General features: G+C 43.2%; 1 protein-coding gene across 5 annotated transcripts in view; it reads right to left on the reverse strand.

Annotated features, from left to right (window-relative positions):
- Positions 1–23,080, reverse strand: part of LOC118512696 (chaoptin) — an 80,313-nt gene extending 57,233 nt beyond the window's left edge. The window contains exons 1-2 of one of the 5 annotated variants that reach the window (XM_036057504.1): positions 22,996–23,080; positions 19,407–20,519 (exon numbers count right to left, since the gene is read on the reverse strand). The gene's annotated coding sequence lies outside the window, so the exon portion shown is untranslated. Of the gene's footprint in view, positions 1–19,406; positions 20,520–22,241 lie in introns of those variants that run through there. The other 4 variants (XM_036057506.1, XM_036057505.1, XM_036057507.1 and 1 more) reach the window with 4 other exon arrangements.
- Positions 23,081–24,530: the final 1,450 nt, after the last annotated feature.

Raw genomic sequence — 24,530 nt, forward strand, 5'->3', positions numbered from 1 at the left:
ATGCAAACCCCCGCCCGAAAAAGACAACGGAAAATAATTTTGCATTTTAATGAGCGGGCTTTTCTTTTCTTGCGTCTTTTCCGGATGGGGGTGATTCCGGTGCGAAGGTGTGATATCAAAAAGCACGATAGCACCAATATAAACGGCCGAAGGGCTTAGGGGAGCATAAGCATATTCTGTGTGCTGGAAGATGTGATACAAAATTGTAAAACAAGTTAGAAAGTATTTAAGGTGGTTTCCTCGCTTAATTTGCCTTTTAATGGGGGTTAGATTTAGTAGGGTTAAAACTAATTTTTTGGTCGCTGAAAGAAATAATGAGCAATTAGCAATCAAATATTTGTTTGCCAAACTGGACAAATTATTGAGTCTAATTGACCCATCAATTCGAGAATAATTCGCCATAGTTCAACAATTATCGCAACAGATCCATTGAAGGATGCTTTTATTTGGTTTATAAAGGACACATATATTTAAAAGACACTTAAAAGCTATCAGGGAAAAATTCTACATGAGTGTTTGTGATTTGAAGGCTTTTTTGTTTTTTAAAAAGCAGTGAATAGGTAAATATAATATTAAAATTATTATCACTATATTCCATACTCCTCGCGGCGTTACATGCAATGGAGGCGCCCAGTGTTTTATAGAATCCTGAACGTTTTCCAGAAAATGTTCTCATCTCGTAATGTCTTGTGTAGCATTAATACATTTTTTTGAATGTTATAAAACACCATTTGTCTAAGCATCAATTGTCTTCATTACCCTTTGCAGGCAAGATTCTCGTACAGCAAATCATTGCAATGATGCATCTGCTTTGTTTAACGTCCACAACTGACCAAGCTGGTCCACTGGCTGAAACAAGAAAACCTCATCTTTTCGCAAGGAGTTGCAAACCTTAGCGTACATCTCAAAATCCCTTTTGTCGTTTAACAGCGAAGAAGTTGGCTCGGTTCACACACTCATCCTCCCCAACAATAATGATGTTGTATGCAAGCGAGGGTCTCTCGCTCTCTCGGGCGCTCTTCTTGCGGTGGGTTTTCTAATGCGGGCTTGGCCGACAAAACTACACGGGATAATGAGAGTAAACAAACGTATAATAGCTCTGTAATGGTCCGTTATCTTGCTCATATCTAATTTTCCGCTACATTGCATACACAATCTTTGCCGGCAATCGTTCGTGCTGAGTGCTCTAATTAGAGCCGATACGACCGAATCATGGTGCAGTGGCTCTAGGCGGGAAGCCTGGCTGTGTATGTGTAACTGTGCCGAATGTGTGTATGTGTGTTTGTGTAGGTTGAGCTTCGTGCTAAGGTGAACCAATGTCTCCGGGAGCGTTAGCGTCATCGTAAAACTCATTAGGGGCAAGTCTGGAGAAGCATCCTGAATGGGCGTCGAGATTGTAGGTTTAGGTGCGTGTGTGTGTATATGAGAACGAGGAAGCAGACCCCAAAGAGGGGTGAGAAGACAACCCATAAACAGAATACTATCATAGAGCGAGCTCATGGGTTGGAGGACTATCAACGTTATGTTTAATCGGAGCAGAGCTCACCACCGCTGAAGAACAGCTCGCTGGGGAGCTAGACAATGCGCAGCGTTGAATTGCTTACGCCTGGTTAGTGTGTCTCATGCTTCGCTCGCCCGATAGCTCCGAGCCGCTCAAAGCCTGCATAATAGTTACGTTAATGTCCGAACGATCTAGGGTACACACACACCGATGCACACGAGATCCTGCTGAATAATTGCATCACCACCTTCACCGTTCAGGCAACATCACGCAACCCTGCGCCCAACTCGCCTCCTGTGCCGGAATCTTCCTGTGGCGAACGGTAGCGGACCCACTCAGAAACCGTTGATTTGAGGGCATGTTTTAATCAAATATTAACCACGCGTCGTCGTTATTGTGCTTCGCTCGTAATCGAACAAGTGACATCGAGCTTAGCGAAAACCGAGCCCGGCCACATAGACAGCCGTTCGAGCATGGCGGATTTAATTGATAATGTTTTCTGTGGTCACATAATGTCAATTTGCGGGTACTGGCGGAGTGTACATGCATCATTCAATTGTTGCCCTGAAAGCTTTTGTCCACACAGGACTTACTCGTGTTTCGGCAATCATGCTTCTTGGTGGAAGTTGCAGGATTACATGCGAAAATGGTAAATGTCAAACATGCATTAAACTGTATTCGATTTCAAAGTAAACCTAGCTAAGCTAAACTTATGACAACATGCTTCATTTCATTTTGTTCTTCTACGAGTGTGGAAATATTGTGCGACTAGATTTTAAGTTACTTTTAAATATATATTATACATCTTTTTTTTTTATTCATAAAGAACGGCCTGGCCGTATTGTTATATTATACATCTTATTTTTCAACAAATAAATAAAAGATATCATCAGCAAAGTACCAACAAATCTACAAACAAAACAATTTCCTGCTTGCTGAAATCGTTTCCATTGCCAACAGAAAACAAACAAACTTGCAAAATGAAAAGTCAAAATATCAGCTGAATAATAGATGACACCAACGGTCCACACGAAATCCACAGATGATTCGCTCGGCTCATATTCTGCGCTGCAGCTGCAACTCTTGCTCCTAGGTGCATTTCCGATGAAAAATGAAAATGCATTATTTGCATACAAATTTACGCTTCCTCCCTAGTGCATCCAGCCACCCTTTACTTGTCCGTAGCGAGTCGGTGCAGCAAAAGTTATTCCGTACTGATCGAGGCTTCCTGGCCGACAGCAGCTCGTTCGCTTCCTACAGGCCCGATCCCAACAGAGTACCTAAGAAAACTCAAAGTTTTGGAGCTGGTGAAAAATGGCCACCAGCACTGTCCAAAAGCTAGCTCGACTACCGTTGGGAGTACTTTATAAAGCGAACCCAACGTTTGAGCCACGTGTCCACATTGCCGAATTTCCAACGAAAGGCTGTGCAGCAGCTGGTTTTCATCGTTTAAAATAAATGCATGCCATTTTCGGCACCACTTCAACGGCGCACCGTTACTATCCACCGAAGCTGGCCATTTTGTTCGTGTGTTGCTCTGTTTTAAGCTGGCAGAACATTTCATGAAGTGCTATTTTTTTAAGATGAAGTTATGCTTCATCTTGAAGCAAAGTATACGCCGAGTTGCACCATCTTGTACTGAGCCGAGCCATTCAGTCGACGATCGACAGATGAATTATAGAGCTATTTATTTCCATTTATCTGAAACCCTCTTTTGGGGCAAGGGCTGTTCGCTCGTTTGGAATCGGATTTTTGGCTGAATTATCATTCGGTTGTGATAGACAAACTGTTGCCAATCTATTCTGGACCAGCGTAAGTGTTTCCAATAACAAAACACACTTACTTCTTGAATATGAATTATCCGATAGTTATCCGATTGAATCGGAGTAAGTAGCTAAAGATTCGAGCTCAGTGTGCAGTATATTTCAATCTGTTCCTTCGCTTTCTAATATTCATGCCCCAGTAGTTAAGGAACTCCATGCAAGTACCTTTTTCCTTCTCCAAACGATCCATTCTGCTCGATTGCCGTGCTGTCGAGTCGCTACTTCATTCTACCTCCCCGGAACGGAAATAGACTATTTATGAAGTCCTTTTCGCCTATTGTCGTACGGTGCTGTGTTGAAATTCAGTCCCACCAAACCCACCAAATTATGAAATAAATTCATGTGTGGGCGTGTGGCTTTGAATTTCGGAAAACTGTCCCGAAAGGTAGAGATCTGGAATGCGCTAAACCGATTATGATGCCTACTTTTATTGTGCGGCGGAAATGTTTCAAAAGTTTTGCTGCCACAAACAGGCGAGCCACGTAACATACGGCCACTAGAAGACATTCCTGCCCGACTAACTATGTTACCGTTATTCAAACGATACTTCCTGTCGTTGGCGGTGGCTGAGGTTGTGGATGGCCCGAGCACCACAGCAGCTTTTCGGTAGTTTATGTTACCGAAATGCCTACAGGACCGGGTAGCGAGGCCTTTTGCAGCACTGACCGAACATTGGTTCCGCTGACCAAGTTTTGCTCAGGGCTGTATGCATACGAGAGAGCTACGGTTAACAACCGGGTTACGGTTTTGTAAAATAGAAAATTTATTTACATTATGACACGTACTTTCGGTAATTATTATGTGCATAAATTTATTATCCCTTTCGCAGGTTGAGTACGGTGGTAGTGGTGGGCGGCTTTACAGAATTCGTATTATGCAAATTTTTTGAAGCAGCTTTGTTTGCCGCTCGGTAGACAGTCGATACTGTTTAGGGGTTGGAAACGGTGTGTTTAGGTGGCAAACTTTCCTGGATAACTGAGGACACTAAACCACATACAGAACATAGATCTACTCGGGCCACAGAAAGGAGTTTGTCATCGGTAGGCCAGTCAGTAACAGGTAAACGAAAGCGGATTTTGTTTTTTTAAACACAATTTTAGTCGAAGGGACAACCAGGTAAGGCGTTAGGATGCAGAAGATAATACTACGGACAGGACAATTGGAGTGGTTACCCGTTTACCGAGTTGGAAGTTGCGTTGGCGGTCTTCACTTTGCCGGGCCGGTAAATCGAATCCAGTACTGATCTTACTCAGAACTGGCTACTCTGCTACGTGGAACATCCTGTCAACGAATATTGAAAAAATAGGCCCTAGGTGACCAAGGCTAAGCACTGAAACCATGAACGAATAGTACATTAAATATTATAGTTCAATAGATGATTACGAATTGTCTTCTTTTACTAATCTACAACTTCGAGACTTAACGCTACCCGTAACTGGATAATCAGTCCTACGTACTCGGTGGCAGTCAGGATGAGATTTGAACCCCGGTTCTGGCGTGTGATCACCATCACGGCAGGCGCCTAAGCTGACGGACAGCCTCAAAAATTAAGAACTTGAAGAAACATCGTTTAAAAATTATACTTGATAGGATTATTAAATTATACTTGATATACGCTCAACATATTGCGCTGTGTCGAATTCAAAGTCAAAGTAAAAGAAAGGTTAAAATTCAACAAGTTAGCTAAATAATTATTCAAATAAGTTAATCAAGAATCATTTGAACAGTATGAGTTAACCCATTCTAGCTTTTGATATGTTAAGTACCTCAAATCAATAATTAACAAAAGATTAAATGCCTTGCCTATGCAGATCTTAAGACACAAAACCCGACAAGATGATCGGATTATTTCATGCGATTAGGCAATCAGATACACGTGCCGTTAATTTCGTGTCAGCGGCTAGCCCGTAGAATAACAGTTGCTTTTTCAAATGAATTGTCCACGGTGTAAACAAGCAGGCCCGTTAGCACAACTCCACAACAAACAGTCAAATCAAGCTGGCGAATCTTACCCTAAGCGTGTTTAGCCCTTCAGATAGGCGTGGCAAATCGGATAATTTATTAGCTTCGTTTGGAAAATCAATATTTATTTTTACTAGCCTCGGAAACCAATCGACCAACAACTGCAGGCAAACGGGCGGGCGAGCTCACTGCCCGAAAGATTTGCTTTCCTTGGGAAGAATCATGTTAATTTCACTAAATGCTCGCCATTGCCGTTGGCATCCAGCCTGGTTACCGTCCGTCCGCATCTATCGCAACTCCTTCCCATTCGGGACCGTTTTTCCCGCGAGCGTTCAGGAAGGGCGCGTTTTTTCTCCAGCTCATTTTCGCAATGACGCTGCAACAAATTAGCGCAAGAGCTCTCGACGAATAAAGGAATGTTTTTCACTTACTCACAGCTAGAGTAATTTAAAATATTGAACATCACGTGCCGTGTTCCATTTACATAATTACATTTGCGATAGATGTCCCCCAGCCGTACGGTGCCGGGCGTGCTCGCACCACCACTGCTCAAGGTGCGAGGTGCGTTACGGATATCGGCTTCTGCTACGCCAATGCTCGATCCTTTTGCGATCTGGAAAACCGGTTCCACACGGAGGATCGTCGAAAGGTGACACAGGAGTTGTTTGTGCGGGTGTAGGAGTTCCATTAGTAGCTGCCTCTTCTTCAATTCAGGGTTTCACTCACTGCCGGGTGTGAGACAGCCACTTTTTTCATCCCGTTTTTGCTGCCGTCCCTTTTTTTTGTGCCTAACACGCACACCCACTCCCTCATCGGAGACCGAGAGAATAACCATCCGAGTCGATTTCCGAACGGTTTCTAGTTCTCTTTTTTGTGGGAGGCATTTGCCATTTTCACATTACTCTATGCTGCATCATTTTCGTCGGTAGGTTTGAAAATCGAGGTGTACACCTTTGAAAAATGTAACAGTGATCCTATGTAAACCCAGTATCCTTGCTCACTCTACGGCAATATGCAAAAGTTGTATCAATTTATTTGATTAAATTTTATTATTTCATTTTGTGCTTCCACATACCGGCACACTCACAAGGGGAGGACAGTGGTTGTCCGTGATTGAATGGACCAAACAGCAAACCCTTATGGAAGGTTAATAGCAGCGGGCGAAACAAACGGGCAAAAAGGTACGTCGCATAATAAATGGAATTTCGTTATAGGAAATGTGACAACTTTGATTTTTGGTTGAAGAGGTCAGAGGCCAGCTGGTGGGCTGTTAAAAATGTAGCAAAATGATAAATTAAATTTCCGTTTCGGAAGATTGAAAATGAAGATGGTTATGTGAAAAAAAAACGAATGTAAAAGCTGTAAAAATAAAATTATGTTTTAATTTTTCGAAGTTCGTCGCTTACATTACTGTTCCTTGTTTGTTGCACTTATGTTGGTATTGTCGCTTCTCGAATGCTTAATGTCGGTGCCTTCTGTTTGTCACATTTTTTAAATAACTTTTTTTCAATAATAAAGAGATATTTCGTATAAATATATTAAATTAAAATAAGACGAATAAATTGTTTCCTTTTTTCTAATTTTCTAAAATTATTAAACTGAAGCCATCAAGTGTATTAGATCATTTGCCGAAAATAGGAAATCAAACAAATTGTAATGGATCCAACATAGATTAAAAATCAATTCTTCATATCATTAAAAAACGATGAGATACCCTACTGAATGATAAACCTTGTACATAAACGCTTTCGCCTTACATGACTCCTACGAAGTTAAATGCAAGATGTACATTACCGATTAACACCTGACCACGTAGCAACCTCTTAATAATATCATAAACCAGATATCGTATCGTCAAAAACCGACTGGCCAAAACAATCACTAGAAATCAACCCCCTATTGTTTGGCTGGCACAAGTTGAAAGGAGATTTAAGAAACAGTTAGTCAAGCACCGTACCCGATGTCGGTTGCGTTTCCTTCGTTCCGTTCCGTCATCCACAAGCCCTCGGTCCCTCGACGGGCGAAAATATCAATATTGACATAGCCATTTTTGTTTGCGCTAATGGAATCGTTTTTATTTCTATTTCTGTCGTTCCGTTCCGTTGCAATCGACATGCCGGTTGTGTTTGGGTGGGCCTAAGCTGTGTTTGGAGTCCATCCAGCACCGCAGGCCAGCCTCGGGCGAGGATTTTGATCACTTTTTTTTTTTGGTTTTTCGTTCAGCCATACTGTTTAGCCACATCGGATTGCCAACGCCGAAAGCCTATCGCAAACAGTCACGCCGGTCACCAAATCTGTGGTCCATCCGCAGCGACACATGGAAATGGTTTCCTGTGTTTTCGATCCAAACAACAGCATCAACAACAACAGCAAAAAACAGATAATAATAAAGTAAAATAACAACAGCGAATTCTCGCCCAAGCCGAGAACAAATAGAAATTTTACAATCTCCCCTCCCCTCCGTGGGTTCCGTGCACCAGGGCCATTCAATTAACGCTGGGGGATATTTTTTGGGCAGCAAAGCTAGTGGCTAGGCAACATGCGGTGTTGTAATATGCTGTAGTAAGCTACGATGTTTTAGTATGCGTGTTTTGTCTTTTTTCCTTCTGTGTGTGCGCTCTCCACGTGGCACAGCGGCACCACATTTTTTAATTTAGTTTGGAATTTATCATCCACGTACGCAAACAGAGCAGGAAAATAAAATTCTATGTCCTATGTCCTACCGTCCTACCGAAGCCATTTCCTTTCGCACTAGTAAGCCATTATAACGACGCGAACCATAACAATGTGGAACATTCAAAGCGCGTATACCCATGCTCGGGTTTTTTTTTTTGGGATGGGTACTGGTAACAACGGAAGGTAAATTTAATTTACAAATGAAAATGACATTGCAGAACTGGACACTGCTCGTAGCGCGTTGCAAGACTCGTTTGTTATAAAACAGATTTGTTAAGCTAACAGCATATTCAATTATCTTTGCATTGCCAGCCGGACGGCCTGTTTGTTTTCGTTCTTTTCTTTCTCTGTATCGCCACAATGTTTACTATCTACAATAACGCTCAACATTCTACCTAATACTGCTGCCACTCCTGTTGTACTATGAGCGCGCATATTTGTGTTGTATGAGGCTACATAAAGGATATAAATTCTAACATTTGAATAGTTCCCACGAAGCTCGTAGCAACAAGCGCATATTTTTCCGACTCTATCCATACCAATGCTCGTGGCCACACGTTGATTAGCCACCGCCACCTAACACGAGGGATACGTGAAGAAATGCAAATGATACGCAGTGCCAGTAAAAGTGTCAGTAAAACCTTCGCACCCGTTGACACTCGGCAAAGCGCTCAAAGCGATACCACGTCCACTGTCAGCTTTCCGATGGGAGGGGAGAAGCTCGTCAAAATAAGCATAACCATGAGCGCAAAGCAAGCGCAATCGCATAAATAACCCCCAAATAACCGACGCCTACAACGACAAACGAACTGCGCCGATGGTGCTCGAATTTACCGACCTAACGTCGGTTTTCGTACCGTTTGACAAATATAACCACGATGTCACACCAAACGCACCTTCTTGACTGGCAATGGCACGTCGGTGAAATACGCCACAGGATAGCCGAAAATCATTATCGATCAAATCGTACCGGAACTGGTAACTTCTAAGGTTTTTACCTTCCATCGCGACGACGATCAGGGTGCGTTTTTCGGTCGAGAAAGGAAGCTCAACTTTAAAGCTTAAACGGCCGTTTGACGGAAAAACGTTTGCGTTAGTGGTATGTCGTACAGGTTTCTTCTTCTTCTTCTTCTTTTTTACCAAGTTAATGGGCGGGGGACAGAAAGGAAAACAAGGGACATTCCCACAAACGATCGAGCGAGCCACCAATGTCAATGTTTAGTGCTCAACCGCTACCGGCCAGCTTCCCAGGCCCGGGTAAGCACGGTTGGAAAGGGAAACAAAATGTGCGAAAAATGTACACAGCGTCAACCGGTCAGGTGGAAGCGGAAACACCGCCATAAAACATAATGGTAATATTTCCCGTCCCAACAATACGCTCCCCCACGCATACGGAGCTGGCGCAAATATTTAAGCACTCAACTGTGAGGAATTCGGCGTCGGTCTTCTGTCGCTAAGTAATGCGCACATATACATATTCTAAGCGGCAAACTTAACCGCTCCCAGTTTCAGCGGCCAGTTGCTTAGAGGTTTCGTTTTGGCCAGGATGGAGTTTTTTTTATAACCCTCCAAATTATTCACCACATCCGGCGAGGCGGATGGAGGCGCCTGGTTGCTGTTGCCGTTGTTTTCAGTGAGTGTGTGTAGGTGTATTACGGGGTGGACGTGGGTTATGCAAAGCAGTAATTTTGTACTTGTTTGAAGCACATTTAGATTATTGCAGTACATAATCGGGATGGAAAACTATGAATTTTGAATCGAAATTATGAAAAAACTATTAGGAAAAACTGAATCAACTGTGTCCGACCTTGAACAAACAATCTTATTATAAATATTATACTTTTTGATATTTCTTTGAATATAAAAAAACACCAAAACCTTTCTACTCGTAAAATGAGTGTCCGTTGATATGAAGCTCAAACCAAACTTTACTACTCAAAAAAATTCACTAAGTCCTTCCTTAGAAAACGGGCTAATCCATCATTATGACCAAGTAAACATCACTCAATGTGTCTTTACCGAATGGTGAAGCATACCAGCTTACCAACCCGACAAAACAGAACCATAACAAACCGCAACGAGACGCACGAACGGTACATGGGTTTGATGGGTTCTTCCTGGGCGAATGTATGTATGTGTGTATGGTGAGTGAAAATAAAATAAAAAAGCCGGCAGTCACTCTCATATCCGCCGAAAGGAAGTGAATGAAAGCCGAGGTCGAGAAGCAAAATAAATAAAATTCAAGCCAAATATTTTATGTAATGGCATTATGTGCGAGTTTCGTTATTTATGCATCCCGGCCCCGGTTTGGTTTCGATTCCGCTTCACGATAACGACCTCACCGTAAAGGTACTGTGTGTGTTTGTGTGCTTAACGTTTTCGGGGCAGGCTATCGTGCGGCTAAGAAGTGCGCAACATTAAGGCTGGTGTAGTTGCGAGATGTGTGCACGGGGCACTGGCACTTTCCGTTTAGAGATTTTACACCGAACAGGGGGTAGCGGGGACTGGCTAGGTGGAGAGGTTGAGGGGAGCATCGTTTTGATTTACATAATGCGAAGGCACCGGGGCTGTCACGGTGAAAATCTGATTAAAGGGGATAGATTGTTATTATTTCTTAATCAGACATCAAGCACCGGAATTTTCACTCGATTGAAAACGCACCGAAGAAAAGGAAAATCCTCCTTTTTCTTAGATTATGCAAATACTAGCAAAAATGGAGCAGATTTTGCTTCATCAAAGCGGAGAATATGGAATGTTTATTTATCATTGCTCATTTCTCCGAATCATCAGGGATAAATTGCCAGCAATGCGGTAAAAGGATTTCAACAAATTAACTTCGTTATCTTAACAATTTTAACCTTTAAGTTTGAGGTAAACTGTTGTGTAAACTGAGCCTCCCTCATGTCTATCTGGCTACTGTCCATTGTTGGTGTCTTGCCATTAAGAAGATTCAACCTGATCGTTTGAAAACAATACAATCAGAAGAGAGAAGAAACACTACAATTAAAAAGAAAACACAATGCATGGAAAAACAAGAAAAACTTAAATTGACGGTCGAGTATCACGGGAGAAATCAAACAGTTAAAACCGGTATCGAACGGCCAAATAAATTCAAAATCGCAATTGCAGTTTAGAACCTGTAATTTTTTATCTTGAAATTTTCCGGAAAATCGCGTTGTTTATACTAAAAATCTGAGTTCTTGGAAACTTAAAAGAATTGCTTGCCGCAACCATTATTCGGAACTGAATAAATATCAGTGGTCGGAAAGAACCGACCTTTCTTAGCCGAAAATTGTCAGCCAGATGGTCGTTCTAAGAATAAGTGTAATTAATTCAAAGATACCGGTGCATAGCGCATCCTGTCAAACGATTTTTAGTCGTTTACTGTGACGGTCTATAAGAATGCTACTCTTGTTATGCACCTTGTAACGATATGTAACTTTATTGGAGTTGGATAAGCGCAAAGAATAGTAAGGTAAGCCATATTTGGCTAAATAACTTCATCAACAGCTCAAAAATATGTAGTACAGATAGCTAGTTGTAAAGAATTTTGCAGTAACTTAAGCTTTTATATTGATGTTGGTACGACCAATATTGAATCTGTTACCACCTTAAATGAAGCAAGTTCGTAGTTGCAAATAGTTTTCAATCAGTTTTTAATTATAGTTTTTCCGCTACGTTTCTTAACAATCTCCTCCTACTATCTCGCCTATTCAACAAAGCAGCGCCAAAAATCTCCATCACCATCACGCAAAAGGTTGACAAAGCAGTGCTGCGCCACGAAAGATGCTTGCTAAAAGCCAGCCAAAAGAATGCAAAATCGGTTTCAACTACACCTGACATGCTTTTACGACATCACTTTATTGCTCATACGTCCAAAAGTGTTCTGCCGAAAATGTAGAACGAATGTTTTCTGCAACGATACATGGGCCCTCCCGTGGAGAGATTTATAGAATTCCTTACGGTTTTTGGGGTTCATAAATTTTATGCATGCACTCAAATTTATGGGCAATGCTAAACGTCTCGGGACAGAAGACACGGGGCCATCACATCCAACGTACGGCAACTTTCACAGTCAACCGAGCATGTGTGTGTTAAGGAAGGTGTAATTTCTTCCCCGAGCTATGCGAGAGAGGTTCACTTTCTCTCAGGGAATGGTCGCCTTTTACGATGCTGTACGAATATTCAGCGAAGCGTTAGTATTACATTTATATGACCTCAAATGAGCGCTTAAACATTCTTCGCCTGGGTTCAGCTTACTCGGCACGGATCCAGTGAATCCGGTGCACATGTTTGGTGGGTGTGTTTTACATGGGTATTTTTAATGCTTCACTTCACATACTGATATTGTGCGTACGTTTTTCTCAGTCTTCGAAACGAAAAGTCTCAGCTCTATTGAAAACAATTCACAATTAGCATTGACATCTGTAAACTTTACTTAAGTAACACGCAAGCAAACAACACAACTCAGATGCACCTAAAAATGTCCCCAAAACGAAATGAAAGCTCGATTCACAGCAACAGCTACTCGCTACAGCTCTTCTGCTTAACTTTCCGACCGTTGGTAGGTACGCAATTTAAAAGAGAGATTGTTCTCCAAATAAAGTTGTGAACTTAACGTTTAGCACAAATTGCTGAAGATTTCCACTCGCCGGGCAAATGCGGGAAAAGCGAAGGTGGAAATGCTTTAACAACTTTGCACTGTCACAACCTTTCCGTTGGCTGTTTGTTTATTCCTTCGAGCTTTGTTTTCTCGTCGGTGTTTTTATTTGTCTTACGCCACCTTATTGTTCTCCTCACGTGTGGTGAGAAAATAAAGCGCTTCACATTCACGGAGCATCTGCTGCAAAATAATATTTTTTTAAGTGCGGCAAAAACACATCATGACTACATGCGTCATCGGTGGAGAAACGTTAGGATTCACATTATTACACATCGACGCCACATTTTAATGACTGTTTGAGTAATGTTCGACTGATCGGAGTTTGAAAAAAGGAAGTATTTTTTCATCCACTCACTGTATCGTCCTGAGTAGTTAATTAACTACTTGCTTTCTGAGAATTAAATAATTAATGAAATTAAATTTTAATATCAGAAACTTTTGCTTAAAATGCATCGTAAATGCATATTACATCATCTAGTTTCAGCTCACAACCATCACGAAATATAACTCTTAAAGCCCCAACCCAATTGCTCTAGGGCGGTTTGGTGGCATTGGTTGTGCATCACACCGCGAATCACACCATTTCCGCATCACACAACCACGACCAAGATGTGCTGGCTGTGGCTTTCCCGTTTGTTTTAGTGCGCTGTGAACGATTTTCTTTTTATTACGTGTATGCCGCAATTGTTTTGCCTTATTTCACCAAGGTTCGCCACCATCGCCACTGGCAGCAAAAATAAAACAATAATGAACGAGCCAAAGTGCTTTTCGCACTGTCCGTTCCCAGTGCCGTGGCGTCGGGCAGGGATTTCGCTGTTAGCGAAAAATAAATTACACACCTGCAGATTCGGTTCCTTCGCTTTCCTTCAACGAAATGAGCCACCTAGCCCAACGACCAGCGCCGTGTGGCCAGAGTGGCGAACAAAAATATCTACTCGGTCGAATAAGACTGCATCAGGCTGCTGCTGCTGCAGTTGCTTGCCAGTCGCTGGGCGTCGGTTTTTATGCCACATCAAGTCCAACGTTTGCAGCCAACGCGCGGTCACACTGGGAAGTGGAAGTTCGTTTTTCATTTATCTGAAAATTTATTGTTGACTGAATTTTCGCCAGGGACTTCACGAAACGCGCGAAAACCATTCCAAGCGTGCAACGTTCGTTTCCTCACTTGGAACGAACACAACACACTCGGAGTGCAAAAGCAACAGCAACAAGAACAACAAAACGGTACGAACATCATCACTACCACCAAGTACACTCACTACCTTTGGCAAAGAGGCAAAAGAGCCACGAAGTTACCTACGACAGGGCTTTACGCTTCGCGAAGTCGTTGGTGTCGGTGGTGTCGTTTCGGTTGGGATTTCCTTCTTTTTTTTGCTTCCTTCCATTTCTGTTACCAAGAGCTCACACCCCATCGGTGACCGACGATGCCGAACTGTCGCGCAGCCGGTTTTGTTTTATTGGAGCCACTCGTTTACATTTAGCCAATGACAAATGTCATTCCCGCTTCCACCCGTTGGATAGCGTAAGAGTTTCTTTTATTATAATTTAACACTTCAACACGGTGTCTGCGGCAAGGAGCGATAAGTTACCGGGGCGCTGATTTACCAACCCCAATGCTTTGGGTTCATTCACTCGGTCGAGTGTTGGATTGTCCATTAAAGTTTTACCTTTAAAAACTTCTAATAACCCGATGAAAACAGAAAGTAGTTTCTGTTTGGATATTTCCATCAAAGTATTGTATATCACAGTTGGGCAAATGATCGTAAAAATAACAATATGCAACAGTTAAAACATTTACTACATACTTATGACCCATTTGCCTAAAGCAGCAAACGCAAACTGTCTAGACCATTGCGGGTGACACATTCCGTCGCCCGGATCGTAACGTCCCATGATGACCAGTCTCGTTATTCTCGCGCTTATCTCGTAAAATCTTGAGCAAAACCCCTCAGAATGAAGCGAAAGTGGCGAATATACACCAGTGGAAAGTAAAGTTATTATCAACTCCTGCACTTCACTGCTCTCTTTAACAACCGGCCTTCATCTTCATGTTCCGGCCGGGTACTTGCCGCCTCGCCCCGAAACGATACAAAATTTTCGTCCCTCTGCCACCGGGTGCCACAAGCGATTGTGCCTGAGACAATATGGTGAAGTCGTAAAGCTGGATATCGCGGGAGCTTTAGCGGCAGCTACTGCTTACAGATGCAATCCGAAAGCCGACACACATCCACCGGGCACGAAACCACCATCACCGTACTTCCGTTTTACGAGCTTCACGAGCCTTTCCGTTTGCTCTCCTCCAGCGATTCCTATTGATTTGATCTCTTTCGCCTGTTTCGAGCGATAGGCTCTTTAACCAGCGTATTTGCTGACTCAACAGATACCGGGGAGAAGATTTGTCGCTAATAAAATTAACCCCGTCGTCACTGTTTCCGGCCTACGCTTCCGGCTCAACCGGACTCGGTCCTTTGGCAAGAAGTAATTGAAAATATGTCAAGAGCCTATTACGAAAAGTTATATCATGAGCTCAATCAGGTGTTAAAAATACTACTTCATCATGGATTGGAGAGATGAGATGATGTTTTTCTTCGAGTTTTTTTGCCAAGCAATGTAAGTGAAGAATTGTCTCCGATCTGTGTGGATATGAGTCATGGAACCTCTTGAGGCAATTGTAAAAAGATCCTGCATGACGGCGAGTGTAGTTTATATCACATTACACGCTGAGCTCTTTTTACAAAGAAAAGTGATGAGCTTATCCTCAATGGATTTTGTCCCCTTAAACACCTTACAAAAGATAAAAAATCTTCGTATTGAGTAATAATTAAACCATGTTTTCACTATTTACACATAGCGATATGCGATTATTGAAGGGTGGCCGAGGCGATAGCGACGTCGGTCTTCGCATGGCAAGACCCGTGTTCAAATCCTATCCAGACCACCTCCCCGAACGCAAAGCTGACTACTTTATTTTATTTATGAAGAACAGCCAGGCCATATTGCTAAGCTGACTACTTTGCTACGAGAAATGGAAGGTTAAGACCTTTCAAGGTTGTAGTGCCAAGCAAGAAGAAGATGTCCGATTATGTGACACAAAATTCAATTGCATAAAAATTCTAGGATGAATACATTTTGATTAATTCTTAATGAAACGAAAAGAAGGCAAATATAGGTGAGCTGCTTAGTTCGATCAAGAGCTAAATTTCATCAAACAGAAACAACTACCAAATTAAATACGTGCGTTCTTCATATCGGCCTAGTTGTAACTTCAAATTCAAGTATTCTCACCAACCTACTCTGGACTATTTCCTATCAGTTCATTTGCGTTAAACACCTTGAACGACTCGTTTTATCCTCCAACAAACATGCCACAACTTCAGTATTTTAATATCTCACCGCCCCTCTAGCCGTACGAAGCCCTCCCGCAGTATGTAACAAGCGGAAGAATGATTTATTAATAAAACTTTCACATTGTCTGAAGACCTACTTCCCGACAATGATAAGCCACATCCGCATCTTTGTAAGGGTGGAATTTATGTAAAAATAATGACCTTCCTTTCGGTAGAGTGTTTTCGCTTCGGTAGTCGGCACCGTACGATTGGCATACATTCCAATTCCAAGAACAAGATCGTGTTCTACAACTCACGTACCAGAGAGGTTTCTCGTGCAGATGGTTACTATAACTAGCTTCGAGTTCGATTGCATTTGGACCAGTATCTAGGATTAGTGCCGGAAAGTACGACTTTCTCCCTGGTTACCTCATTTCGTATTCATATTTTCCATCCACCCAGCACCCAGCATTCCTTCCTGTCCTTCACAGCCATTCGACCTAAAGACACCAGCCATTCGGAAAATACACAATATTTGCATCTTCTGAACAATGTAGCCGAAAACTGTGAGTGTAAGTAGTTGTTTGAAAAATAGGGAAGGCGGGCAAGCACGTCTTTACAGATAAATGAATCTGAATAATATGCATGAAAATATGCTAGGTAAAGTCGTATTATTATTGGGTAGTTTATTGTTTTCCGAGGGAGACAACTTTTTTGTTTGATGAAAATTCTTCCCTTGAATTTTATTCCAATATTTCTTCTACCTTTACAATCATCGCTAGTAAATAAGCAAGCAAAAAAAGGTAAATAAACATAGTTCAAAAACCGTTTCTACTTAACTGCAAAACAAAATCTTGGTAACAGATGTTGAAAATCGGTCCCATTTCCTCGACCATAACTGATGCTTCCGGCTGTAAAGGACACTTGTACCGAGCGTAGCGAGCAGCATACTGCTTGCCGGGCACGATAAGCCGTCGGAGCTTGCGAAAACTAGTGATGTAGCATGCGATAGCTTTTAAAGTACTCTTACATCCATTTCCGAGAGCTCTTCACAGTAACCCTCTCGAAACACAGGAACCGAGAACGTAAAATAAAGTCCGGCGAACGTGTACTGCCGAGTGGGATGCTTCGGAAATAGGATCGTACCGACGAGAAAGACAGGTGCGATTATCCGCACAACTACTAACCGAAACCAAATCGATAGAAGTAATCGATAAACTACTGGATGAGTAGAGTCCAGTAGAAATGCTAAAAACGCAGTAAAAGCCAACCATGGCAACCATATGTTGAATTTGGGGATATTAACACGAAGAGGCATCTTAATCATGGGAATGTGGAACACTCATAAGTTACACCGGGTAATTAAGGTAATAAAGGGCTTTCCGTACGCCTTCCTTTTTGACAATTATAAATTACAATCTACTTCTTCTTCTTTGGACTTCGAGAGCTCTTGGTCCACCATTACTGTATTCTTTCACATGGTTAAATTTTTAAATGATGTTGAAAGTTCAAGTTGCAACCTTAATAAATTGTATTTGCTTTACTGCTACTTTAAAGTATCCAAACCCAAATCTTACCAAAACCAAATCGTAAATTTTCAAACCCCCGAGCGACTGAAGAAGGCTTTCATTACATCGAGATCATGACACTTTAATTCCATTCGACGGATAAGAAAACTATGGCCCGGAAGGGTACATGTATTGATCCGGTTGTAAAAGCATTTTCATCAATTGCAACAAAAACAAAGCCCACAGTCTCGGTGAAGCCCGTATCGACCGGAAAAACTAGGTCCCCACCGTAATCCTCCGACTACGCCAGTGCTTAAATCTTTCCAGCTTCTCTCCCAACCCAAAATCCATCACCGTCTAAACTTTGCCAACGTATAATCCCTTCAAAATCTGTACCGAACCCGTGCCTCTGACACCATCAACGCCGATTCAACCGGGTGGGAAAACAACCCCGTAAGCATAGCGACAGGTCGACGTTCAGCATAAACTTTGCCATCCCCAGCGCCTCCAACTCCATCCGGTCGGGCGGGTGCGTTTGTGGGTGTTCCGGCACTTCGTCCCTTCTGGTGATCTTTAGCCAGCGTTGTCCTGCTCGTGCCGCTGTAGCACCGGTATTATTTGTTTGGCTTCTCAATACACTTAATCTTGTGCTCAGAACACTCCTTTCTCGGTGAAATCGCGCGCGCGAACAAAGCTGCCTGCTTCCTGCTTGAACCCTTTTAAGCGTAGCGGCAACGACCAAATCCTGCCTTGAAGTGGCTGTAATCAAATTTACCTAAATTCAGTTTTCAACTTATTCTCACTTTTCGGCCCAGAGCTTCGGCAGCGCCAGATGTGCCTCTAAGATTTCGGGAAAATCTTTAGATAAGCTGATGAGTTTTCTATATTCTCTTCAACCATCGTTACCGTGATTGAATTAGCTCCACAAACCAGTGTGGGGTCGATAGGTCGATTGGGGTTGCGAGGGATATTGTTTAAAGCTGGCCCAGCAAATGAGGCGGTGGAAACTATAGCAGCTGCTGCGTGGTCTGCTGTCTTTAAAATGTTTTAATTCAACCCACAGTTATTTTTGTACTTGGGGTTTTGTAAACTTCATGCTTACTGAAGAACAATGAGGACTTCAATCAGGCTTCAATGAAAGAATGAGCTTACTTCTATTTCTGATCTTTTTGAGTAGTGATCCAGTTATCATTTTGCCTTTTGCTTTAAATAAACAACAATACCCCGGATTGTGTGGGTAGGATTGACCCTAAGTAGCCTAGTAAAACTTTTCACAAGGCAATAACATATGAAAAACAACACAGCAACAAAGCATGTTTGTTTCCTGTGACAATCTGATCACAAAAGGATTATTTGGGTTTGATTTTATTTTGCAGAGCATTAGCTAAGAATCTTCAAAGACAGTGAAAAAAAAAGCTTAGTGCACATGTCACTTATTTTTGTGAGGTTTAAAACCAATAAAAATCTTTGCATAATTTGAAAAAAAAATAAAAATCACAAAGGAAATGATATAAGTTTACAAAGTTTCGAACATATGCATTTCAAAGATTAGACTTTAATATTTTTATGCTTATGGAACAATTACGACCAGTTTTGAGTATTTTAAATAAAAACGATTGAATAAATATACCTAAGGAGAGCATTCATGAGGTAAAAACATGTCAGATGATCAAACGCTTAATCTGATCTCGTTTGAAGGGACTAATAGAATCGAGAGACTCATCCTACATTCGTCAACATCAATGTCTAGCAAGTAATCGATTGAAAAAAATCAACTCCAAAACTCCAAACTCCAACAGGATTTAGAATTACCCCGTCACATCTAGTAATATTGAGTTCTAGATATAGACTATTGCAGAAATTTTGTTTTTAAAAGACTTCAATACGCCCTAAAAATGCAATAACTTCATTGGCAAAAATCTTTCAGTTAAATACAGAATGTCTTACCGTTATTTCTTGCTATCCCGTTAGCTGTGGCGCGCTGGTTGGCGAAAAACAATAATCCAGACGAATCCTTAATGATGCCTGTAACACTCTATGGCTCCAGCGATGGTTCACTCGGCCATTGCTTGCTTCTGTCCCGTGCCTTACCACGGTACACCGCTTGCCTTGAACACTTTTGCCAACGTGTGTAGCGACGAAACGGTAGTCATGATTCAATCAGCAAGCACAGAAGTGAACAAAAAAAGCTGCTCAACAAATGCCTCTTCACATTTTACCCTCAAAACAAATCACAGCTTGCCGTACTGCTTCCACCGCGGACCGCTCCACACCGACGCACAGCCAAGTACACATGTCGGACACACGCAGAACACACCTTTCTATTGCTTCATTAAAAAACATGCACACTACACACTCGTACTCCCAGCGGAAAACACCCAACCGCGCTAACCGCAATCACACTCAGCTAAAAACCCTTTTTCAGCTAGAGTTGTACTGCAACTCCCGGAGCGGTTGCACGGGGCAAGGGTTCACGGTCGGATTCCGGCACCCGGTTTCGCCCACTTCGCGCCGAGATTTTGCTCACTCACTCTATCACACCCTGCGTGCGCTTTCTCTCTCTCCCTCTCCCTTTCCCGCTCACTCACACACACACGGTCGGCCGGAATCCTGAAGCAAATTCCCACACCGGCATGCAAGGAACCACCCGAAAACAGCGTGGAACATTAATTTGGTTTTGCCTTTTTAGAACGTTTTAATATAACTTTTTTAATTAATTTACTTCACAATACACACATTCCCTGGTCGCATTCGCTCGGTACCTACCCGTGTCGGCAACGGGCACACGGCACGGCTTTGGACAGCGCTTTCCGGCGCTGACGTGATGTTGGGTGCGCTGTTCCTGCACACAGCGCTTCGGGATCTAAACCGACCTCAGGATGTCTAACTTTTTTTCTTCACCTTTTTGTTGTTGTTGTTGTTGCTTCTTTCCCACCCGATGCTTGCAGCAACAGCACTCCGCAATGGCGGTCCGGTTTTACACTGCAGGACCCGTAGCGTTCCGTAGCGGGTCTCCCTTCCTCAAACGTGGCTTATTCTTTTATTCAACACCATCTACTACTGCAAAGGAAGGACAAAAAAACACACACATAAGCGCGCACACACACACACCAAGGCCCATACTGCTGCACAGACCCACTGATATGATGGATTACTTTCCTGCAATCGAAACCGGTCCTTTGCTAAATCCGGGCTATCCCGTGAAGTTCTGCAAAGCTTTACCGGTGCGAATGGGTCGGAATCGGTAGTCGGATACCCACTACGCCGGTGAATCCGTGAATCCTACAACATCCACACACACACCCACACACGTACAATCAATCACACATACAAATACGGACACGGGGAAGGTAAGATTCATTGGTTCGTGTGCGGATGAACCCTGGTGCACACTTCCGGTACATGTGTATCCTCCATCCTGGAAGCGCTACACACACCAGAACGGATTCTGGGTCGCGGCGTGTCGGGAGATTGATGGTGGTACGAACATGGGCTCACCGAGTGCCGAGTTTGTTTTCCAGTGTTTTACGTTTTATTAGGACCGCTGGTAGGGATCCGTTGCTAGTTCCTTTTTTTTGTGGGACATTTTATTTAGAAACCTTTGTTTGCCAGAGATACCTGCCTCCATACACTGGTCATTACATCTTCACTAGACCATCATAAATTTTGCATAAATTATTTCTGAAACCCATTGAGGGAATTTTACCTTCGACTGACTAACTTCCTAACTGGATGCACTAACAATGAGTTGACCTAGTTTTTAGAATCCCAAAACCAGGACACACGTACGCACATACACAAGCACAATAAACTGAGATACCCGGTGCTATTTGTCACAATCCAGGATGAGGTAACGCTCGAAACCCATTCGATTTATCGTTTACGATCACAAATTTATTTCTGTTTGAGGTTATGGTTATGGTCGGTGCCAGGAGCCTTGACGATTCAATTTCCATACGCTTGGCAGCACTGGAATTTGAAATTGGACCTCCAGTTTTTTGTCCAACCCTTTGTCGTATCCTTTGTCCCTTCGTCGACGCACACCCTAAGACTTACCATTCATGGGATCGATCGAAAGGATCTACGAACCGGCTGGTTTCGAAATGCTCCAAGCAGCACAGGTAGGCCGGTGGAGCAAAATTCACCAGCCATAATTAGCTTTGACGTTGGCTTGGCTCAAACCTCCCAGCATCAAACCCGCTGGCGAAGGCTTTGCGTGCTCTAATCCTTTATTCTCATAGCTCCAAAACAACGAAAACATCGGGATCGAACAAACCCTTGCAGCAGGTTTCGGTTTGAAATCCGGCAAAAGGTCCACACACACAAACACACACACACACACACACACACACACACACACACACACACACACACACACACACACACACACACACACACACACACACACACACACACAAGAGGGTCTGGAAGTTCGTGGCAAAAAGTCCAAAATACCGGAGATACCTTCGTTCTCAAAACCAGTGACAGTGTTCGCGAAAGGCACTACCAGGCTTGTCAGCAAAAGCCGCGCTCCTGTTAGGATTTTGTTCTCCCGGATTGGACTTGTCTAGAGACGTGAACCCTAACGGACAGATTCGTTTACTTATTCATTAAACTAACTAACGGCTAGCGGTATTTGGAGGGTGCCTTTTTTGATGTGCATCGCGAGGACACTGGAACACATTCACGCATTGCTCACGCAAACACACGTAAGCTTAGCGATGGCAACAAGCCGGCTGTCCGTACGTACGTACGTGTGCAGGTAGATTCATGCGTGCCTACCCTGCCCTGCCGAACATCACCTATTCTTCCCCGGCTGTCCATCCAACCGAGCCTGACACGATCCAATCCAATCCAATTCACTTCACGTTGAAATGGTAACACGGAATGCCTGCAACTCCCGGTCCCGGTGACCATCTTCCGTTTCCGGAGTTTCCCACGCGCTCACGTCACACTAACATACGCCACTGCACGCAAAGATCGCACTGAAAACTCGGCACGACGGAAGTGAATCCGAACAAACCGACCGACCGACGGAAGTGGTACACACAAACACACGCACACACACACTCCTGCTCATTGGACAATTCGATACGGTCTCATCGCGACTGCAGTGAAAATTGCACCATTTTCATCTTCTACCTACTGCGGCCGGTGCATACGTGAGTGCACGTGAGTGGGATGCACATCTCGCGAACACTGCCGCTCACTATTAGCTTCTCGTTTTCCGTCCGTCGAGACCGTTCGCTTGCCAAGCGGACCGAGAATGTCTCGAGAATGGCACGGAACGATTGATGCTGCTGCTGCTGATGCTGCTGAGAAACAGCGATCGATTGGTTGACAACGAAAACGAAACGTAGCGCTAATTTGTCGGGAAGGAAATTGCTTTCAATTCTTGCAATCACCCCGAGAAAAAAAAAACACTAAAATCCTTTTCAAACGAGAAAACCTCCGAAGCTCCTGTCACACTCTGTTGCCCGGTTCAGTGGCGCGGGCACGAGCAGACGGTAAAAGCACGCGAAATCGATCAACACACCATTAATAATGCAGCGCCAAACGCGAAAGCTTCCCCAGCGACCGTAGTATACCGACCGACGGCACAGAACGTTAGAACAGTACTGGATGACTATGCTGGAAACCGTTTCCCGGCCCTCGACAGGTGACTACCGGGTGCTCACGAAGCCTTCCTAGTGGAGTTCGGCAAACGGAAGCGTTAAGCATCCTGTCGCTGAGTCCTGTACACACAACCGAACACCATTGCCTTGATGCGGCAAAACAGTTGCTTCAGTTCGTGCTCGGTTCCGTGCAGTACTAGAGCGATTGCTCGGTGTCCGTTCGGGTGAGCGACGTGGTGAGCGTTCATCGGGTCACTCACAGCACAGACCGCGGACGTTGAGTGCGTTTCCCACTCGACGAGCGGGCATGGGAAAACCACAGAACAGAAGCCGGCATTCGGCTGGCCATCCGTCAATATGTAGAGTGCCACCCCAACATCCTCTTCTACTCCTCCTCGCGCTTGCCTGCCGTGCTCGCCGTCTGCTTACCACGAAAGTAGCATGAATTGTTAACTGTCTGCTAATTTATGCGAGTCTGTTATGATGTTAGACGATCAATTGATTCTTATTTCAAATTACGTGCCTTTTATCGTGCTCATGACACCCTGCCGGGCCGCTTCAAGCGCTGGAGGTGTGAGCGCTGTAGGACAAACGCACACACACACACACCCACAAACACACTGTACACAAAAAAAAGAAGATAAACCACCAAGTGGCCATTTTCGGTGCCTTTGTTGTGCTTTCGCTGCGGCTGTATCATTCTGGAGGTTAATCAAATTTAGCGACTCGCAGATGACTTTAGCGAGATGCCCACTCGGTACCGACGGAATGTGCTGAGTGTTTCAGTAATCTGTTTTATTCATTTAATTATATCATTACGAGATGTGTAGCACCCTGCTAATCGCATTTAAGGCCATGAGTCAAGATTTTTCGTTTGCTGTAATGACAGAAGGATAAAGAATCAGCGCCGGTAGGGTAACAGTTGGATATTGTTCATGGAAACTTACATTAGGAGAATCTTATTTTTATTTATTTGGTTGCCGAATTTCAATGAGCCCTGCAATAAAATCTGACTTCCAGTTGAGGTAAAATAGAATGAAGGAATCGAAGAAGCAATATTAAATTGCAAAATGTAATATCAACTACTATAAATAACTATAAATTTCTGGAATCCCTCGTTCAAATAGCATTCTGCAATTATATTAGGTATTTTTACTTCCCGGAAGGCCATACCGAGTGATAATTTGGTCATAGCTTTGAAAACTTCATGTTTGTATTTATTCTACTCACTTTGACCACTTAGTAGTCTTAGTAGTCTCCGAAAGAGGGTTGCCTGCACATTTTACTGGACGTAGCTGCAGTTATCAAGAATACTCTTCGATTGACGATGCTGCCATTGATGCAAAGATATAATTCACAAGTACTGTCAGTTGCACTATCTGAGTTATAGTCATTGATGACATATAGACATTGATGTCTTTGTCTCACACATGGACAACATTTTGCAAATGACTTT

This window comes from Anopheles stephensi, chromosome 3, assembly GCF_013141755.1.
Source record: "Anopheles stephensi strain Indian chromosome 3, UCI_ANSTEP_V1.0, whole genome shotgun sequence".
NCBI lineage: Eukaryota > Metazoa > Arthropoda > Insecta > Diptera > Culicidae > Anopheles > Anopheles stephensi.